Here is a 23,570-nt window from a genome sequence, read left to right as displayed (position 1 = left end):
GGGGAGACATAAAAGAGGGAGCCTGGTAACCACCACCGCCTTGGGGCTACAGGGACCCCCCCAGGCCCTGGGGACCACCACCTCCCTAGGGCTACCTTAAAAAAAATATTGGGGGCCCACATTGGCACCCTCTGGCCCCAGGAAACCCCATCACCTCCCCAGGGCAATAAATTAAAAAGGCTTAGGGGGTTGATAGGACCTGCGGGCCCAGGGACCACCACCTCCCCAGGGACTTTTTTTTTGCTTTAAAATTGGAGGGGGAGCCACACTGCGCCCCTGCCTAGGCCGATTTTGGCCCTGGGGACCCCATCCCTTGTGGAATGGCCACGTCATCCTGGGTGCCCTGGTCCCACCCTGGGCACCCAGTATTCTTTGATGGGGACCGCAGGGGAGCCTTCAGGCATGACACCAGGCAGGGAAAGAGATGAAAACTCCACTTCCTTGCCCCTGTTTCTTTACTGTTTATAGCCCTGGGGAGTGGGTGGTCCCTGGGGCTTCTAAAAGCCTTAGGAGGTGGGGCCCATGAGCCCCTCTTCTTTATATTCTCATGAGGCATGCCCGGGACCTGGCCCACCTTGGGGCAAAATGACTTTGAAGTGCAGGAAATGGCACTTTTTTTCAATTCTAGGAAAAATATACATATCCGCCCACATATTTTGAAGATTTTTTTTTAAAATATACCTTTTACTCCTCGTGAGGTCTAGGGGACTCCAGGACCCGGGCAAGGGGGTTAGTGAATATCTACCCTGCCCCTTTTTCTTTGTTTTGTGTCTTTTGTGGGATTCGCTGAAGCCAAGTCCCTAAATGGCTGCTAACACTTCCTAGTTGAAGTGTTGTCAGGCAATCAGATCTCTGCACAATATCTCAAGGATTCACAAAGTGTTTGCACCTCTAGATAGACAACATTGATTTTCTATTACTATCTCCAAAACAATTGAATGGATTTACACCAAATAACAAAAAGTGTGCTTTCTGGAGCAAAAAGTTACCTTTCTGTGTAAATCCATCCAGCGGTTCGGGATGTAGTCATGTTCAAAATCCCTATGGAAATTAAAATGGGAAACACACTTTTTTTACCCCCCTCTTTTCCTCTGACTCTGCGTGACGGATCACCGCAACACTTTCCAAGTACAATAAGATCCTTGGACACACTTTTTTGGAAAATTTCATAGAGATTCATCAAACCCAAGTAAAAAAACGCTTTTTCAATGGAAACTAGGTCCTAACTATAACTATCTACTGACGACTGCCAATAGGTTGTGCATATGTATATATGTGTGTATATATATATATATATATATATATATATATATATAAATAACTAAAAAACAAAGGTTACAGTGATGTTAAACTTAGGCTCAGGTTTTACACTTACAAAACCATAGAAATTCAGCTAGTTGTAGTTAGTTACTTATCTCAAGAAACTATAACTTGTACCACAAGGTAACATTTACTTGTACCTCCATCATGCACAGTTTTTTCATCATATATATATATATATATATATTTTGGCCCCGGGGGATGGGCAAACCTACACTGTGCATACCAAAGGCTGATAGCCTGCAGGGGGTCATCCTCATGCAGGACCAAAGGTCTTGGGTGAGACGGGGTTGGCTGCCTCTGGGTGGCTGCCTATGGGGAGTTGGAAGCAGGGCCTGGTAGTAAGGCAGGCCTCCGGCCAATCCCATGCTGTGCACAATGCCAGGTTGTGTGCGTTGTGAACTGCTCTGCTGAATCCAGCCTGCCTCTGTGGACCCAGAACTCCAGGACATATTCATGGGTCAGTCGGCTGGCCCCCCTGTTCAAAGCCACAGGGACATTAACAGGTTTCCTCGATGTCAACAGAGTTACCTGAATCTCGACACATCAGTGATGCAGCTCAGCATCAGCAATGGCTCAGCATGTTGCTTCTAGTCCTCAGCGCTGACGCATCGCAATGCAAAGCCCCACAAACCCCAGCTGCTTCTTCAACAACAATGAAGCTCATCGCTGGCATCGGCCAAGCACTATGCATCTTGTCATCAGCCCCGACATAGCGCAGTGCAAGTCCTCTCAAACTGACATCAACAGCTCCTTGATGACAATGCAAAGCCTCATATCGCAAGCTCCCATTAACGGCTTCATCGATTCCGCCCCGGTGCAACGCATCTCCACTCTGGAACTCGAAAGACACCTCCTCTTCGACAACTTCTTGAGGCTGGACTGTGCAGAATGATGCATAGACTGCATCTCTACACCCAGGTCACAAGGTACATTTTCAGCAAACTAAACTCAGTCCTGTTTCTGACTCAAGCTCCATCATGTGTGTCCTGAACTTGTGACTAGGACCAAGAATTACGCTTTTTGCTTCTTAGAGGTTGTTCTCAACAAAACCTTTAAAACTGCATATCTCCAGATCTACAAATTCGATTTTTGTCATTGCTCTCAAATAATGTATTACATTTTTCTCTATGTTTGTAAATTAGTGTGGAATTTTTCTTGTGTTGAGTTTTCACTTCATTATTGTTTAGGTGCTGCATAAATAATTTACACATTGCCCCTAAGTCAAGCGTCACTGCTTTTGTGCCAAGCCACTGGAGGGTTAAGCACAGGTTAATTTGGGGTTTGCTTGTGTTTCACCTTGACAAGAATTATTGCAGTTGCTTGCGTGGGGCTTTACCCCCCTCAACCATGAACCCAATTTCTCACACAGACCTCTTGCCATAAGTCATGTATTGACCCATTCAGTGTCTTAGAACATTTTACTTTGGACACATCCAGAGCCTATAAATGTCTTTAACAAGACTATGCCATCAACTACAGCCAACATGAAGACTGTTTAAGTATACTCATGAGAAGATGTCTACTATTAATTACCTGCTGAATTAAAAAACAATTAAAGTGAGAGCAACGGACTTTGAAGCAAATGGATGGCAGAATAAGGGAAGCTAAATGGAAAAAGAAAGAGTCACTACAGTTTAGAACAAGCTACCCAGATGTTTGTCAAAGGAATATGATCCTGCCACGGTTGTTCTACTAGCTTGAACTAGGGCTATGGGATGCACAAAACACACCAAAATGACTTTCTATGAAACAAAGGGAAAGTTTGCAGAAGAGAAGGCTGGAGGGACTATAAACAATACTCTAACTGTTTCAAATATGGAAGCAAGCCTTGCACATTTCCTGTAACTCAAAACCATCTAGTATGGATAAGGGGGAAAAAAAATGTGAAATCATAGAATTGCAACTCAACTAGAAGACAAGGGTATCAAAGTGATGGTCCATTAATCTGTAGTGTCACCAGAGACTAAATCCTCTGCATCACCAAAAGGGTAGAATTTTTTTACCTCCTAATTACAGAAGGAACATTAAAACATTGGTTCTAGGAACCATAATTTAGAGTCAACTCTGGAGGTAAACATAAAAAAGTTATACCAAGTAGATCCTTTGAAATGTTCCATTCTGGAGGAAATATAACACTTAAATGGTCTCTACTAGGAAAATATAGTTTCCTAAATAACTTGCAGGGAGGGCAGGGACATAATTACAGAGTGATTCAAAATATCAATGAAATTAGACTTGAGTTATGAAATTATAGAATGAGGTTACATGGGATTTACCTGAAACCAAGAAATCATATCAGAAAACAACAACCATGTCAAAACAATGAAAGCTTTTGTTAAACATAAAAATAAATATGTTGAATTAACCTGAATGAGTGACACTAGGCCTCACCAAGCTGCCTTTCCAAAATCATGCACTTAAACTTTGCATGACCTATGCTGCTTGACTTGCTGAACTGCAAATGTCAACACACTTTTTAAGGTTCACTGACATAAAAGTTTAAGTTCTAACTTTTGTATGGCCTATGCATGATACAAAACATATTATTTTCCTAGCAAAGCAAGCTGTATTATATTATTCCTTACTGACCTGCTGTGGAATTCACAAATTTGCAAAATGAATCTCTAAAAGTTGCATCTTTTATGAATGGGCTTACAGTAAGACAGTTGTGTGAAAGGTTATGATGATTAAAAATTCATGCAAGTATTTTATTTTTACAGAAGCAAACATGCATGGGAAACAACTGCACACGTTAGCACTGCAACATTGAGCTTGAGCTGTTATTCTTTTACAAAAAGTCACAACGCATTGATTTATTCCATTCTCAGGAGATTTTCCTACATTTTATGAAACACTGTGTTACAAATTGTATTCAATGTCTTGTATTGTGAAAGTGTCAGAGGAATGCACAAGTGTGACTGCCATCTAACCCTATTAGATGTGTATTACAGACAGGTGTAGGCACACAGGGCAGACAGTGCAAGGAAAAGTCCACTTTCTAAAAGTGGTATTTCTAAAATAGAAACAATAAATATGACTTTACCAGTAAAGAGGGTTTATTATTACTATTCCGATTGGTACTAAACATGGTGCAGCTACTCTTCTCAGATCAGGAATTACAATCTAAAGATATTATAAGAAATTCCCAATTCTGGCCTATGAGAGGGGAATGCCTCACAGTAATGAAAAATGACTTTTGGAGTTTTTTATTGCTAGGACATGAAAAACTCAATGATACATGCCCTGCCTTCTGATTACATGGAACCTGCCCTGTGGGCTACCTAGGGCATACATTAGGGGTGACTTAAATGTAAGAAAAGAGGAGTTCTTGGCAGGAGGTTTTAGATGCCAATTCAGGTGGCGGTGAGATTGCACACATAGGCTGTGCAGTGGCAGGCCTGAGACATGTTTACAGAGCTAATTAAGTGGGTGGCACAATCAGTGCTGCAGGTCCACTACTAGCATTTAATTTACTGGCCCTAGGTATATTATATACCACTTTACAAGGGATTTACAGGTAAATTAAATATGCCAAGTGTGGATACACCAAAGTTACCATGTTTATTGGAGAAGCACAAGCACCTTAGCACTGGTTAGCAGTGGTAAAGTGCTCAGAGTCCGAAGGCCAGCAAAAGGATACGGCAACAAAACAGGAGGTAAAAAGGCAAAAACAAGTCTTGGGTAAGACCACCTTAAGGATGCCAGGTCTAACAACCATGAAAGATTATGCAGACAGTGTTCATTTGGAAATACTTTTTATTTACCATTTTGATATCATTTTGTGCTGTATTGTTGATATTTTCGTAATGCTTTTGTCTGAAAGCCGGCTTTGAATGCCCAAAACATCTATTAAATAAATTCAAATTAAGGATGACTAATAAAGGTGTACAGTGCCACATGGATAGTGCCAGAAATGTTTCCTAATATTTACAGTCCTGGGGACAAAACAGCACTATCAGCATTGAGACTGGTATTCCCATCAACCAGGACATAGGATACTCAAGGGTTTATTTACAAGCGGCTTGCACCGCAACTGAGTCACTTTTTGTGAAACAACAGCGGCACTGGTTGCAGGCCCATATCTACAAGGCCACACAAAACCACTTTGCCTGGCTTTTTATGGCCTTGTAGATATGGAGTAAGGTAACACAGCACAAGTCACTGCATTGTCTTACTTTGCGTAAAATTGGAGTTCCATGCGTGTTGCAGTGGGTGTTTCCAAGCAAAACCCATGGATTTTGATGAATTACCATATTTACAAGGTTTTGGGAATGCATCAAAAACCTAAGCCACCCCAGGGGTGGCGTAAAATGCAGCACACATAGAAAGAGGAAAAACATTGGGGAGAAATAAAGGTATTTCTCCCCGTTTTTACCTCTTTCTATATGTGCTGTATTTTGCAGCACACAAAGAGCAAAATGCCTCTCATGATTGTTTTGGTGTAGGAAGGTGCCCCTTCCTGCACAAAAACAATCATCCCCACAACACTGGCATACTTCCACCGTGGTGCAAGGGTGCCTGCATTGGCACATGGCATCAATTTGTGCACCAGCACCGGGGAAGGTGCTGTATCCTGTAGATACGGTGCATTCCTGCCCTTTTGTTTTGACACAGGGGAGCTCAGCAAGGCTTGTGGCACTGCCCTGCGCTAAAACGTTGTGAATGAGGTTCCAGAGTCAGGACAAATATAAAGACACTTATGATTAGCTGAGGGTAACTCTAATGACAGGTGCAAGCAAGAAATCACAAACTATCTCCTATGCACACATATCCTGGTGTTTTCTGTAATCGTTGCAAACTCAATGAATATCATGTTAGCCAACATTTTCACTCAGACAAAAACACAAACCTGAATGGGGGCTACATGACCTCAAACTATTGGACTTAAGTTGTATGCAGGGACCAGCAGACAATAGACCTGGGTGTGGATCTATGTTGCAAAACCTAAGAATGGTGCCACCAGTCAAAAACACGATAATCCTTCAAACCTAAATGTGGAAATATCTTCCTAACCTCAGCACACACTAAGGGCCTTATTTATACTTTTTGGTGCAAAACTGCACTAACGCAGTTTTGCACCAAAACGTTTTGCACCGGCTTGCACCATTTTTTAGCACCAGCTGGGCACCATATTTATGGAATGGTGCAAGCCGGTGCAAAGGGTAGGCTAACGTAAAACAAAATGACGTTAGGCAGGTTAGAGTCAAAATAAGTGACTCTAACCAGATTATCGTCATTTTTTTACGTTAAGGGGCATATTTACACTCTGTTTGCACTGAATTAGCATCATTTTGTTTTTACTCTAATTTGGTGCAAAAATAACTCCATATTTATCCGTTGGTGATAGATCCGTCTAGCGCCAAATTTATGGAGTTAAAGTCATTTTTTGGAAGTGGAAACCTACCTTGCCTTAATGAGATGCAAGGTAGGCATTCCCGTGCAAAAAATGACTCTATGGCCTTAACGCCATATTTATACTCCCATGCAAAAATGGTGCAAGGGAGGGAGGAGGGGTAAATAAATGGGGCAAAGCTTGCTTTTTTTAGAGTCTGGGCCAGGACAGGCGTTAGGGGACCTGAGGGCCTATTTCCATGGTGGAACACCATGGAATAAGCCCACAGGTGCCCTTCCCAGGCCCCAGGGGCACTCCCACCCACACCAGAGGGACTGCGTAGGATGGGGGACGCCATCCCAGGTCAGTACAGGTAATTCAGTCATATACTGGGACAATGCTTGAAAGACGTTTGAATGCATTGTTGCAGTATTGTCATTTTGGTGTCCATTCCGAAATTTGTCCTCAACCGAGACTGTAAATTCTTTGTTATGACAGTGGCTCCTTTTCCAGCTTTATGATTTGTTAAACAGTGTTGTCTCTACTCTGGGGCAAATTACAAAATAAGTAGACACAAAAGGCTTCCCCATGTTGGTATGTCAATATCAGTGCAGCCATTTCTCCTCTACAGGGTATTTCTTTCTGAATAACCAGGCATATCACACGGTTTTGCTTCAATAACTTGAATTTTATTGTTTCAGTTTTGAAGAAACATGAAAAATATATAAATGCAAAAGAAATTGGAAAATAAAAAAATATAATTATTTCTTCATAGCATTCCTACAATTTAGCTTTTTATGGCTTTAAAGGCTAAGCCTTCTTATTTTAGCAAGTAAGCTGTTCCGTGCCAATCTTCTGCAGCCCCCCTCTTTGAATCATTCATAGCTCATTGGTGCATTCTCCTTGGGAATCATCTCAGGACTGGGGAGGATGGGAATCCGCCTGCAGCTCTCTGACAAGAGCTGAACAACAGTTTTACAGAATTCATTTTTAATTCGCACGAAAAGGACATTATTCCACAACTAACAATATTCTGATTAAATATTTACATTGCTGGTTACAGCAGGCAGCACAAATGAGGCGCCAAATTAACATGCACTACCAGTTCGGTTAAGAGTAAGACTGCTAGGTATGGGTTTTCTGTACTGTGTTCGGCAGGCTATCTGAAATTAAAGGAGCATACGTGCTTTTAGCGTTTGCTATATGGAATGATTCCCAAAAATGGGTAGTAAGTCCCGACTGTGGTATTGATTCAAAATAGGAATGACTTCGAAGCTGTTTCTTTAGGACTTTTGTAAGGATATCGGTTGGGCGTTAGAAACGAATAATGATAAAAGATGCTAAGCCCCGATTCCAAGCATGCTCTGTTTGATGCTCCCTTTCCCCGTTATATTGTTATGCAACATTTAGCGTCTTCTGGATTTCCCTTAATATACCATCTTAATGTCTTGTTTAATATTAATAAAGTTAATTTCAAACCACTATACAAATATGTTTTTCTTCTACATTGTTTGATTTGGATCTTCGGCACGACCACATATTCAACTGATTTTACTCAATTGATATTTCATACACGTTTAGCGAGTACTCTTATGTTACATTAAGATGCATATGGATGTAATAAACATTTGTTAGAACTCATTTGTGCTATACAAATTCTGAATATCACATGCCATTTCCAGAATGGAAAAAATTATACTTCTCCAAAATTGTCTCTGTATTTCAACAACAAATGTGCCATTACAGTGGTAATTTCTCTTGTGTATCAGGGTAGTATGTGCTCCATCATTGGTGAATTATTACATCTATTAGATGAAAACAAAGGGCCAAATGACCTTAAGAGAATATGTATTTATTGTGTTCTTACCCATGAGTTTATTCAGTGAAGCTCCAACCTGGTGTGTATTAGCACGTATTAAAATCCAATATTGGTGGGGAGGGGGTTGCTTTGGGGTTAGCACTGGCATGCCTGCGCAATGATGCCACAAAGGCTATGGGTAGGCTAATAATAAGATTGGATTTAAATACTAGAATAAAGAAGTTCAGAATGCAGATCACAAAATTAAAGGGTGCCACATTAGTCTCCTAGGAGAAGCGGAAAAGAAAGTTTGGAAGGTGTTCAGCCTGCTTAGGATCACAAGACTCATAGCCCATGGCAGTGTTGGAGAGTAGCTTTTGTAATCAAAATTAACATGAGTTGCGTGTAAATTAATGGGTAATGATGCGCATAGAAAATGTATTAATGTGCTATTAATGTACGCGTTTGAAATGTGCCCACGGGGAGTGGCCACCAATGTATACGATAAATAATTAAATTGATTAATATTGGATTATTAATGTACTAATGTATGATTTTGTATTAGTATTAAGAGTTCTATGTTAAGGTTTTGCTAAATTAATCACTAGGCCTTATTAGCAAGAGAACGGGGCCTAGCTGCCTGGTCTCATATTAAATGTGTTTTTCTAACGTGCAATGTGCTGTCTTGCTGAAGGACACGAAACTGCACTTTTCCAGAAGTTAGGGATGTGTGTGTGTGTGTAGCCGTAGTAAATTATTTCTCATGAGACCCGACTTGCTCAAGGAGACATTCTTGCTGAATGCAACAGTGTAATTCGCAACAGGTGCAAGGTCGCCTGAACTGGTAAAGACAATAGAACTACTGACTGAAATCACAAGTGTAAATTTTCCTACCTGACATTCTACCCGTTGAAGACGTCAAATTACAGGAGCCAATGAACTACATGAGAACTGTCTTAAGTGAAAAATTCTAGTAAGGTGATCGACGGATCATTGTTCAGAGATAATGATGCACCAAATTTTGCCCAATTGGAAATTGGAAGCTTGTTAGCCGAATTTGATATAATGACATCTCAGAAGGAGAACTTGGCATTCTACGCCATTACCTAGCCATACTAAGCCACTATAGGGACATTTGTGCTGTTATTATGAAATTCTGTCTTAAAGACTTTGCTGTTTGATTCTTCAAACCATCCTCACCTTCCTTGCCTTGCCCGATGCTTACTTTTCCTCCTTATGAGGGAAGTGTTCCTTATTGCCCTGTCTTGCTGAGACTTTGCTGCTTACCCTGGCTGATGGCGAATCAACTGATGTCCTGAGGACGAAGACTGACTCTGTATGCTGACCTATTACGGAGGGTAACTATATATGATAATGAAATTGTAATTGTCTTTTGCCTTGTCTTTCTAGGTACCAACTGCTCTTTTGATAGAGACCATAGTTAGATGTTTTTCTAAATTTGTGTTACTAAATTGTTTTGCATGAAGCCCAACATGCTAATGCTTATTAGTGGTTAGTTAAGGAATTCACTGACCGAATGCAAATAGGCAAATGACTGGATCTTTGCTTTGTTGAATAAATGCGCTAATGATACTCTGCTGAAGTTAATTCATGTTGACGTCGTGCTTTGTTCTAATGTTCATGATCTTTGCTTTGATGAAGTCTTATTCAAGTTGCCATATTGTGACCTTGTTGATGTGTTTTCTGGTACTGAGACTAATAAACTTGCTAGTAGAGTGTAACAAATAGGGAATAAATATCATAAATCTTACTAAATTCGGTGTGGTTATTCATGGCTGAGGCTATGGTGTGTTTTGATTCTTATTGATGTCATTAACTAAAGTGATTGATTTGCTAGTGTGAATATTGATGGGGTTATTGATCTATTGATTGGAATGTTGAATAGATATCTTGTCCTAAGGTGTCTCCAATCAGGGTCAAAAGATTCATCGGTCTAAAATGAGTCCCAGAGTAAGTAAATTACCTAGGGCGGGAAGCGTTATCAGCAGTGTAAAAGAATGAGGGAGGAGTAAATTACATTCAAACCCACAGAAAATGTCAAGACCCACATGATTGAAGTGGAATGTTATTCCAAGTTACTCTTTTTCAATTATCACATAATTTGACAAAGAGAAGACCAATTAATCTCACAGTTAGGGTTTCATGGACATGTCAAGGGTCAGTGATTTCTCCGTATACTGCAAGGGATATAATAAGGTTTCTGTTTAAAAAAAATAACTTTTACCATTGTTATAGAAACAAGAATTATAACGTGCCAAAAGCCACAATCATAACAAATGAACAGCTTTCCTAATAATGTCTGTCTTCAACTAATACTAACTGACTTAACCATAAAGATATTTCATGGGGGAAAAAAAAAAACACAGGCAGCAATTATAGAACATTCAAACAAACAGCGACAATACCATTGAGCTTGGGCTTTTGAATTCACTTCACACATAAACACCAAATGCAACCAAAAGCGGGCAACTAAGAAGACACAATAAGCATACCTACACGCACACACAGAGTCCAAGAGTGATACGGTTTTAGGCAACTAGGCAGCAGCAGAAACACAAACGTGTGCACACGCAGAAGCACACCAATAACACAACCAGATATTTAGGCAGTCACACACACATACATAACCAAAAGAAAGGCATCCATCAACATATTGGTGTTCACAAGGAAAGTCATATACATGTAGGCACACATCGACAGGCATAACACACAAAGCAACAGACATATTGGAATACTATTATATTTAGTGTGTATTCAAACTTTTTAATATAATTTCATAAAAACATTTTGCAAAGAGAAATAAAGCATCATCAATTCAAAAACACATAAAACAAGGTAATCATTTGGCTTTCCATTCAAAGCAGTACATTCCGGAAAAAGATTGAAACTTTTAGCTAAATTAGTCAAAAAGAAATATCCCTCATAAGTAAAACTCCAACAAGGGCAATGAGAGTTTGCATTTTGAGTGAAAAAACTAAGATTTCCAAACATAGTTGGATAAGTAATATACAACTTTTAAATTCCCCTTCTTGCGTAAGACTAATAAGTTAGAATGGGAATGCCTCATTTCTTGCTGTTTCAAAACTTGTATCAGCCAGCGTTCTCTATTAGTGGATAGGCAATCAAACATGGGATCAGATCCACTAATAAAAAAAATAAAAGTACGTGCAGAGGTTTAGATTTTCAGAGTTCTACAACTTTCCCAGTGATGTTCCACCACACTAATAAAGACACAATAACGTAAGAAACAAATATTGTGTCAAAAATATTATGATGTGAAGAATAATGTGGGAGATAATATCTCAGGTAAGAATATATTTTTAAGCATTTTTACATATATTTGTTTAAACTTTTGTGTTTAATTTCATTGCATTGTATATCGCTGTTTAAATTATATCATTGTTTTATTTTTTCTTAATTTTTGTACTGTATGTTATCGTTGTTTATTAGAATTTTAGGAATTGAGTCTTGGGTTGGTGAGGGAAGAAGTGGAAGAAATGTATATATATAAAATATATTTTATTTTTTACTATTATTTCTTGTATTTATTTAATAAAATTTTAACAAAATTGATTTTTTTTTAATGTAAAATTATTTTGGAAGTTTTTTTATTTTAGTTTGTGATATTCAAAACTTTTATGTAAGCTGTTAGTGTTATCATCTTTTTTACAATTAAAGTCATAGGTTGTGTGATATTTTTCGATTTGGAAGCTTTGTATACTTTTTTTGTTTTTGGTTGTGAATAATGCCATATAATTACCAATTGTTTAGTAGTTTATAGAAAATGGTAATATGTTGTTTGCTTATGTAGAACTACACTTTGTTTTTGTAAATTATTTTCTTATGTTAATAATGTTTTTTCTTAATTAACAAAATAGTTCATGTTTAACTGATTAACTTACGTTTTTGCTATGTGATTATGTGGTTAAATTTGAAGTGAGCATAGCAAACCTTCCTTCCCAGGAACAGTACTTGCAACAATATGGTTACATCTGGCATGGTAAAATGTTTCTACTTACTAACTGTTTTAAATTACATTTAAATGGGTTTTTTGGAGATTAGTTTGAATTTTTTAACCATTTATGGTAAACACTAATTAGTGTTTTCATTTTAAATGTAATGTATAGTTTTACACACACACATATTTACACTGAAGGGATCCACTTTGGCTGCCCTGCCCTCACCAGAGTGTTGTATTGTGTTGGCACCCGACAAGTATACACTCAATCCTGATTTTTTCAATCAGAAACCTACACTCATTCTCAGAAGTTTGGAAATGCAGAAGATTTATTATAGCTCAGCAGCTCAGCTCAGCAATATTTTTGTGTTGATATATGTTTTCCTTGTTTACATATAGGGCATTGATATTTTATCTGCTGATATTTTGGGGTCCTATTTTTGTGTGTCAATATTGTTCTTCTTGATATTGTGCCATACAACCATTCCCAGAAATACTCCTCGAGAGCTACTCAAGGTTTGTTTGCATAGATATTAGACCCATTTTTTGTATAAAGAATCCTATGTATGCTTGCACATATGGAATAGTTGCAGGCAGAGTTGGGCAAATTTAAACGCTCTCAAAAGCAAATTAGTTAGTATTTTGCCCAACACCATATTGAAAGACAGTTTCAACTCACCTCTATTTGTCTTCAAGAATTGCATTGTATGAATGGAAAAAAGTATAATTGCTAAAAAAGCAAGCAATTGTTTGAAAATGTAGACTTAAAAAAAAAATGAAACAGTTCCTTAAAGAAAAAAATCTATTCTTGAAAATTAAAAGTGAATACTCAGAAAAGCAAATAATTTGTCAAAAAAACAAATGAATTTCCGAGCCTGTGTGCGCAGGTTTAAACTGCCATGGCGACCTGACAACTTAACCCTCTTGTCAGGCACAAACCTTCCTTTGTAAAACATATAAGTCACCCCCTATTGTAGCGTCTTGACGCCAAAAGGGCACGGTGCAGTGCATTTAAAAGGTTGGACATATACGTTTAAGTTTTACATGTCCAGGTAGTTAAAGACTTCTAAATTAGTTGTTCACTACTGCAAGGCCTATCTCTCCCATAGATGAACATTGAGATTGCCTTATTAAATTTTATAAGTGTAATTTCCCATTGGGATCAGATAGATATGTCGAGTTTAGTGTCTCTGGACTCACAATTTAAATTCACAATATAAAGCAAAGATATATTATAAATTGCAAGTTTTAAAACGCCACTTTTAGGAAGTTGGTCTTTTCTTATTTTAACCTTCCTATGTCTCTGCCTGTTTCTGAATACACGTCTGGGTGGGTCACAACTAGGCTCTTCTGCAATCCCTCTAGACAGCCACACACAAAGGGAGCATGGTTGTACTTGATGGACCATCAACGTCCTGATGGGCCATTAACATCTTGATGGGTCATCCTGGGCAGAATGGGAAAGATGAGCTGACACTTACACCTGAAGAGGCTGGATTCTGAGCCCTCACAAGGGACTGCATAACTCCCAGTAGTATGTCTGGAGCCAGGGAAGGTATGGCAAGGACTTTATGCACTTCAAATGCCTCTCTTTGAAGTCTCCACCACTTCAAAGGGACAACTGGATATAAGTACAGGATCCCAGACACCACCAAATCAGTGCACAGTCTGCCTAGAAGAAGGACTGCTGTGCTGCTGAAGGGATTGTCACTCTGCTGGAACTCTGCTGGACTTTGCTGCACTCCTGCTTTGTTGTGCCTACTCTGGTCCCTGCTGCCTTCCTTTCCTGGAAGTGAGGAGGACTGGATCTGCATCTCTACATCACCAGAACCAAAGTGACTTCAAGGGTTTGCCTCCTGTTCTGAAAATGTCTTAGAGATATGAAATACTTCACTCACCTCTGCTACAGCTTCTGGACTCTGCTAACTGTGAGTCCAACCCTGCCAAGTGGTGCCAATCCAGTCCTAGGCCCTCAGAAGTGGGTTCTGTAGCTGTGTTCTCCAGAAATGCCTACATCACCATAACTGCACCAATTGATACTGCTGCATCCCTCCTGGATGCCGATGTGCCGCTGCTGCCATTGAGGGTAAGGACTTTGCATCACCCACTGCACGGCTCAGGATCGATGCATCACCATCAGCACCATTTGCATCACTGGCTGCACGGCTCTATGACGATGCATCACCTTCATCGCAAGGGGTTCTACGCCGTGCCACTACTCGAGGATCAATGACTACACATCCTCTGACTGTGCAGATCGGAACCGATGCATCACCTTTGCAATGTCTTATCTGCTCCTCACATCGGATCCTCGATGTTGAAGTAACCCTCCACGCCAGGTACTAGGTCTGCGGAACAAGGTTGGTCCCTGTAGCTGGCCCACGTACCATTGTAGTCAGCCTGATCTTTGGATTAACCCCAGTCCACCAATACCAGTTAGCCCTGGTTGGTGCTTTAAGTTTCTAAGCACTACAATTGCAGATAGTCTTTAAAAATTCATATCTCGACTTCTACTCAATGGATTTCTGTCCTCTTGTTCTTGTTTTGTTCCTTGAATTAAGCTCTAACTTTCTAACCTGGAGTGGATTATGTTTTTGTTGTTACTGCTTTACTGTCTTACAGTGTTGCACAAATACTTTACACGTCACCTCCTAATTTAAGCCCGCCTGCTCTGTGCCAAACTAACAGTAGGTGTGCACGGGTTAATTTATGGTATGTAACTGACTTACCCTGACTAAGATTGTGGCCCCTACTTGTACAGGGTGCATACCTCGGCCAACTAGAGACCCAATTTCTAACAATTCCTAATTTACTGGAGGGTCTATTAGAAAATGTTTAGAAATGTAAAATGTTCTGAAATTTGCACAAAAAAATTAAGTACCCACCCCGTAATAGATGCAGGACTCCAACAAAGTTTGCCAAACAACTCTAGTTAAGCTGAACACACATCTAACACCCACATCATATTACTTCGAGTTTACAGTACATTGCTTTCTAGAGACCATCAGTGGTGATTTCAATAGTTAATACAGAACCCATCTATCAGAGGCAATAGAGTTAAAACAATGGCAGGCCAGGAAAAAAGCCATCTGCCCTCAGAATGGGCCCAGAGAAAGAGAAGTTCTGGTTAGGTAGGTGCTTAACAGGGAGCTTCGGGACTGAGTATGCTATTTCAGGTTGAGATTCACATGGAGGATAGAAACTGCAGTCATTGGTTCACAGACAATCATATCTATGTGGGATTTACGGTGAGACAAGTCTTATGAGAAGTAGTAGTTTACTTCAGGGTCAGACTATGAATTAAAAGTAGCCCTGGAAATAATTTTCAAACCACCCACTCCCTTCCTTCCCTTGCTTTTTTTTCTAACCATCCATTCAGTCTCTCGTCTCTCACTCTCCTGCCTCGTTCATCTACTTCTGCCCCACTCTCCTCATTTTCTCTCTCTCTCATCTCTCAAAGCTCCCTGTGCCTGCTGCCATTAACCTCGGTGAGCTGGGGAAAGTAGCAGAAGCTTTAGCAGCGATGTTGGTCTTTCAAAGCCAGTCTCCGATGGCTAAGCCCACTGTGTAAATGCACAATGGAAGAATAGGTCAGCCTAGGTCTGCTTTACTTGCGAAGGTGGTTGCAGGTTGAGGCTATCAGCTCTTACTTTTTGTTCCTTGAGCTTATATTTAATTTAAAAACGTTGCCCCATAGTAAGAGAAATGAATACAAAAAAGGAAGGAAGAAATAGAAAGACAAATATATATAAAACATTGACAGAAGGAGAAAACAGAGGTGAAAAAGATTCCACAAAAGAGAGAAACAGGAAAAGTAGGGTTAAGAACAAAGAGGCATGATGTAGAATATAGACTACGCAGCAATGGTATTTGATAACCCCAGCACTTTGTCCCAGTGATGTAGCAAGCACTTGTGCAGAAGAATCAGGGACTAGAAACTGGAATGCAACTCCGCATCTTTGAGATAGATGGGTGCATATCTGACTTTTGAAAAGAAATGGGATCTACCTGCTAAAGCCCTGTGTCTGTCAGTCCATGAAGACATTTCAGAATGATTGTGTGCTACCTCCTGGAGAGTGTATGTGCTCTATGTGAGGTTTAGAGAAAAAGTAGGTCTTGTCGCGTTTCCTAACTGCAGTGGAATGGACAACAGACTTAGCACCAAGTAGCAATGGAATGTTAACTAGTATTATTAACCATAGCAGGAGCATGAAAGGCAGTACATTCAACCATATGGCATATGTATGTGATGTTGCTGAGGCAGGTCAGATTACGGAAACCATGACATCTTCTGAATACAAGATGAAAATATACAGTGGAGACATTATCCATATTTACATTACTTTACATATAGGTACATGGATATGATACAATTTGCAAAAAATTGCTTCATTTTTACGATTTACTGAAATCACATGTAGAATCTCATTCTTCAAGTCGTCATTAGACTATATGAGACCACATCTCCTCCCAGGCCATAATATAATTTTCCTTATTGATTTGCAAACCACAGAGAGGGCTTCGTGCACATTGCCTGAAGTGGGGTACTACACTTCTTCAATTCTGATTCTTTCTTATTGTTGGGGAGTGTTGGGCTCAAGAGATGTGATTATGTTCAGTTTAGGGGACTTATTTGTTGGTTGCTGCCTAAAATATGATTTTCCAACAAAGCAAAATAATTTAATTGCATCTTCTTGAAAAGTTAGAAGTAATTTATTGTTTTGGATCATAGTACATGATTTGTGTTGGTCCCCTGGTGTTAGAGACAAAGGTGGTAATTGTGTGTTGCGAATCTTCATGAAGTTTCCTTGTGACAGGTTTTATCTGCATTGTCAAGTGGCTGGTTTTATCTGCATTGTTAAGTGGTTAACTAACTTCTGTGCGAATCAAATCTGCATTCAGACCTTCAAGGGCACTCGGTGTTTCAAACAAAGTAGTTCATCGCAGCACAGCCCAGCACATTGATCTTATGACAGTGGGCCAGTTACAATCCCAGTACCAGAACGTGCCCTCGATATTAATCTACAGTATGTACTTCAGAAAATAAGTGTCTCTGATATTTTTTTCAAGATTAATGTTTCTGTTCCTACTCTTCTAATCCCCCTGCTAGCCACGCGCAGGGACATCTTTAAATGTTTAGGAGAGCAAGGCTGCTGTTATTTGTCTGGTCATGGTCACCATCTCAGATTTAGTTAATTACATTTTCCTGCCTTCTGAAATATCTCAAATGGTTGTTGGTGATGAGGCATTTTAACTGAAAAGTTTATATTAGTTTTAGATCACTGACAGCCGTTTCACTTGCAAATTAAATAACTTTTACAAGTATGTTTTGTGTAAATATATTCTTTTGATCTGTGAACGTCACATCACAGTTGCCCAGACCTCGTTATATTTTAAATTTTGTGAAGAATGGTTAGTAAGTAATTCAAAGGTATTCTGTACCACAGACAAGAAAATGCAGAGGAAGGTGTAAATAACAATAGTGAAGCAGATGCAGTGGTAACGGGTCCAAGTGATCCCAAGGGCCTACTGAACCCTGGTTTGTACTTACTTTGTAGGACTGCTTCAGTAACATCTAAAGCAAATCTCAGAATTGTAGAATTAAAAACACAAACACGCGTATAAGGGGAGCAAATGGGAATGAGATGCATTACTGTACTTATTTAAAAGGAAATATAAATTAAAGAAAAAGCAAGAGGCACCAAATAACGAATAGTTACGGTTATATTGTCATTCTAAACACAAGAGAAAGACAGCATCACAGTATTTGCATATTGGGCAATGATTCAAAATTGGACACACGGTGCTCGTGCAAAGGGGAAAGAAACGGCGCACATAAAACACATAAACGAAGCGCAAGTAAAAAATATGTACACATCAAAACGGATGATGATTTCAAGGGGTATGGGGCATGAACGGTAAATGATCAATGTCACAGAATCATATCCTAAGCCTTTGGCCGTACAATCCGCTGAGTAAATGTGAGCGGCATTTCGACCTGGGTTTTTTCAGGTCATCATCAGGACAGGGATGCACATAAGTAGCAGATTGAGGTAGGTTTTCAAGAATATATATGCACAAGATATACTGCCTCGTGCCAAAACCCGGGAACAGAATCTAAGCCCTAGGCAGGGAGAGTGTGAATAATGCCCAAAATGAGGTTTAAAAAAAGTATGCCAGCCAGTCACACTCCAGAAAGGGTGAAAGCTATTATTCAAACATAAACATTCTTCATAGTGGGAGCATAAACAGCCATGTCAGACCAGGGAACAATATCTATGTCTGAAAACCAGGAGGAGGTGTATCAATCGGTCACACCAAGAAAAAAGCACACAAGGCATGACAGCTCCTAGGGGTGGAAAGGTTGTGGGAACCAAGTGCAACAGTCGCAGGGCTAGAAAGTTGTGTGGAAGCAAGACCTCCTCTATTTGAGGCACTCATAAGAGATAGAGAAGGTAGAACCTATCTCAGATGGGTGCCTTTTTATTTTAAGGAACATTCTAGGATTACCATAATACAGTGGAAAGTGACCATAACATAAAGAGAATTCATAATATTGAGCATACATTTAAAGAGTAGAATTGTAACCATATCAAGGTCTTTGGGGTATTGTATTGCTATAATTATTAAACATTTTAATAGATAATGTGCTTCTTGCAGATTGAATTAATTTTCTGTTAGACTCCTTAATGTCTCAAAGGGCTACACACCTACTGCCCCTGATTCCAAAAGGTTTTGGTGTTTGTTACTTCATTACCACAATGGTGGAGCTGCTTGGTGGAGGCAAACTGATTCCCAGTCCAGTGTGCGAGCATGGGTGAGTTGGGGATATCATTTTCTTTCGGAGAGCGGGACAATATTGATTACAGCGGGCATCTGTGAGAATAAAAGTGGGTCTGATTTTGCTTGCCAAGGAGGCTTGAGAATGAATTACCAGGACTCTTCATGTCTCTGAGATGCAATGGGCCTTATCTTCATGTGCTGCGCTGACTGCGCATATAGCTAAGCCTCCATTTATATATATATGTGTATGTATGTGTATATGTTTTTCTGTGCCTGGCATGTTTGTGGATCTTTGCATGGCTCCTGGTTTTTTTGGGTTGTTATACTAGATATCTATGAATTTCTGCTCTCTTTTATCACACTTATCTACTCATCACTCTTATGTCATGTCTCTATCAAACTATCCTCCATTCTCACTCGGACTCATCCCAAATCCCTTCGACCACTTTCATCTCCTAAACATCTCTGCCTAAGCTCTTCCCTCCACCTCCACATCTAACTCACCAAACCTCACTGTACCTCTGTGACCTCCCACACAACCCTACTAAATTCTCCTGCATTCATCTCACCCTCCTACTATGCTCTCCCTAACCCTTCCACATCCTCTTTCCCCTCCGCTCCCCCTTTTATTCATCTCAAGCCTTTGGATTGAGTAAATGAAGGATAAACTCCCAATTAACACTTCTGGATTTCTTTCCTCCTCCACCCCTCCATTACTCCAGTCAATCTAACTAACAAACTCTCATATCCGCAACTCAAATTAACTCATAATAATACTAAAACTGTACTCCTTATTAAATGATACTAATCCATCACTAATTCTTTTGGGTACCGGAGTAGCATGCTACTCATCGAAAAGCGCTTCGACGCCTCGTCAGGGGTAGTAAGCGCTATATAAATACGATTACAATACAATTACAATACAATATATCTGGTGTGTCTGTAGTTCATACATGCAACTCAGATTTTCTCAAGTTAATTCGTGAACTTTACTGAGAACAACGTGGACACAGTGAGGGGCAGTCTCTGCTGCCTGTTTCAGCTGTTCTAGCTAAAGTTCGTGCATCATTTCAGAGAAATTCGAAATTATATGTTTGAACTTTAGATGCCTCCGGAACAAAAAGCAAGAACTCTGCTCTGCTCTCAGCCAGTGCACCTGATCATGACATGGCCTGCATTAATTCAGGTCTTACGACTTCCACCTACAATTATTATTAGTACGGGGTTGTGTCATGATGGGCTTTCCTTGAGCCGATCACCAGTTTTTAGGTGTTTGCTGTGTATACGGTGAATTCATTCACCTCAGCGCCATTTCATAAGGTTGTATTCTTTGCTGTGCTGGCGCAAAAAGGGTCTGTGCACTTCTTCTTGGTATCAGAAAAACATGCTTTAACACAGAGCTCTTTTTAGTTAGTCTATGTACTGAGGATGACAAAAAGAAGCACACAGATCGCCTCTGCACTAGCTTCAAGGCGGGAGTTTGGGGTGTTACACCCCCAATAAATACATTAATAAATAAATAGTTGGGTACAGCTGCTTTCAGTCTGATATGATAAGGAGTCTGTTGGATTTCACCACGGATTTTTAAATACTCGCTCAGACAAAAAAACACACACATTCACTATTGTATCTCTGTTAGGAAGGTGAAGGTTAAAACGTGGTTATTTTTAAAAACGGTGTATTTTAGTAACCCTCACAATCTGCACTCCTTTCTCTTTGGACTGGCCCTAATGCCCCCTCCCCCTCCATGTGCTTCTTCTCATATAACAATATGCCAGTATGTTTGTCAAAAAATATTAACTTCACACGCCCCAGTTTTACTGATCAATCTACGTCCCTACACAAAATAGCACCAGGATACAGCCCCAGGTATTTTTCTCAGTTAGTGCTTTTATTTTCAGACAGTACAGCTCGAAAATAGTGAACAAGATGTGCTTCTTTCTGGGCTGACCAGAACTAAAGCACTAACTCTGGTAAATATTGGGTTTAATTAATTTACTTTAAGCACTGCAGTTGCATAAAACAGAAGCTTGTCTCTGTGCTGAACCAGCGAAGCCCATCCCGATAGACAGCCAGCGCTTGGGTCGTACTGGCTGGCTAGAAATGTGCCAAGACCGCAGTTCCCAAAGCGTATTGATTTCTAAAAGGAATGCTTTGTTCTGAAAAAAACGGTATTCCAGTGATGTCATGTGATGTCCTAGCTTGGAACTTAATGCAAGCACTAGCTGGATAGGCAGAATATTACAAATATATTAGGACCGGGCATGCATGTCAACAAACTGGATTGGAGGAGGTGGGGTGCGACTTCCGATTTTACAAAGCCAAAAAATGGCCTTAATTTAGCTTTCTTTCGCTTGAGATTTTCCCCAATTCAATACAAGTCGATGTGAGACATATTTTCCGCCGATTTATTTTTAAATCGCCCTCTTTCTGCTGCACCAGCGTTAGCATGCATGCGATGCTGCAGTGACACTTGACATGCTAATAACTGTACCTGCTTGCTGCTGACATTGCGCGACCAATACTCCCTAATGATAAACCTCTCTCCCCTGCCATCAGCTGCCCTAGTGAGTGTGTGTGCGCCTGATGGGTGGTTGCGTGATTAGGTGGTCAGGCTGCTTGTCGGAGCACGTGCTCTTCAAGCGCCCACCTCGGCGTTTCCGTGACTGTGGGAAGCTGCCCGCTGAGCACGATCGTCATCTTTTTCAGGCTCGCATTAAAATACATGAGCTGCGTTCTCGCGCGCGGGCTCCCAGCACAGAATAATTGCTTCTTAAGTGCTTTCTCAATGGCGCCTGCATGTCATTACCCCTCCTCTCCCTTAGCCCGCCCTTTGATCAGGCCAGAGTTGTGCCAATCAGCAGTGACATTTTTTTAAATTGCCCTGTCATTTCTGGGGCTTAGGGACCTTCCTATTTTCAAAACATATAGTCCAATCATCTTCTGATACCATCCCTCGTTTATACGAAAGTGCATTGTGTCTGAATGCATGTTTCCAGACGTCTCAATTAGACAAAAGGTTCAGCACAGCTAGAGCCTTCAGTGTGTGGATTATATAACGGGCATTTATTATATATGATGCTGCTTGCATCTGATACTTGCCTAAGCAATCAATGTAAACATTTCTTAACGATTTTCCCTCGAAAATTGCCAAGAAACAAGTCGAAGATCCTGCTTTGTTTAATAAAATATATGCTCATGATCTTTCTCGTGACAATATTATCCGCTTCATTATGCAACAATTACCAAGCAGCTGTTGGACACATTTGGATTAATAGGAGGGGTGACACGTGTGCAGTCACACAGAGTCTCAGTACTGATTTGTCTTGCTGAGACCGGGAATTACCTTTTTTTTAGACTGTGGATTATTTTTGCCAGGTCGTAGTTTGCGGTCATGTTTTTTCACAACTACTGAGTGTGGTTCATAGAAAAAAAAGACTACTGGAAAGAAGACGAACATTTGATGCGTTTTCAGTATCCGGCCCATTAGTAGCCATTAAGATGTGCATCTGACTACTCCAGACCCTTGTCTGCAGTGGTTAAGCAGAAAACATCCCTCCGGGTTTTTTTCATCAATAATGATTACAGTCCCAGTTAAAGTACAGCACAGATGCGGAAGGTATATCATTTCATACCTTAATGTACTTTCTCTAGGGAACGCAAATAGAGCCAATACATACTCCTTGCCATACGCCATTTTATTTTCTAGTTCATGGACAAAAAGTGTCCTCCATCTTGCAGATCACTTTCTTCCTTTCATCAGTAGCGCAGTTAAAGGTTCCTCTGCCCCTTCAGACTAAACTGATCAGTAGTGTCTGAGGACCCTGCAAGCATCCGAGAAAGACACACGTGTTCCCCTATGAAAAAAAGTATGGGATTCAGCAACTCTAACTTTTTCCACATTTTCCCGCCCAGCACGCAATTGTCCCCAAACTTAATCGGTAAAAAGTGTACAACTAGCACTGCTTGCCAACACCTGGTGGCTTCGAGAGTAGAGATTCTGCTGCTGGGTTGTACATCATAGGTCTTGGAGAGATGGGTCTATGCTCCAGCTCTAAGATATCAACAGATGGTATATTTATATACAATTAAAATAAGCGTAAATAATGTTTATAGTTTGTCAGAGGTTACCTTGGGAACGTAGTATGGATCTGGGCCTATATTAGGTGCTGCTGCACTTTTTTAGCCCCCTACGACCAAGACTTTTCCATCTTTCTGATTTTCTGATCTTCCTTGAAGCCATGTTATACCAGTCACTTCCTCAAACATATCAGAGTATTTTCATTATGATCAATGCCCTCCTAACTATGTAATGCATTTTGAAGCTAAGTGGTGTGCAGTGTAGGGAAGTGCCA

The sequence above is a fragment of the Pleurodeles waltl genome, chromosome 6, assembly GCF_031143425.1.
Source record: "Pleurodeles waltl isolate 20211129_DDA chromosome 6, aPleWal1.hap1.20221129, whole genome shotgun sequence".
Lineage (NCBI taxonomy): Eukaryota > Metazoa > Chordata > Amphibia > Caudata > Salamandridae > Pleurodeles > Pleurodeles waltl.
Note: the sequence above shows the minus strand (reverse complement) of the source record.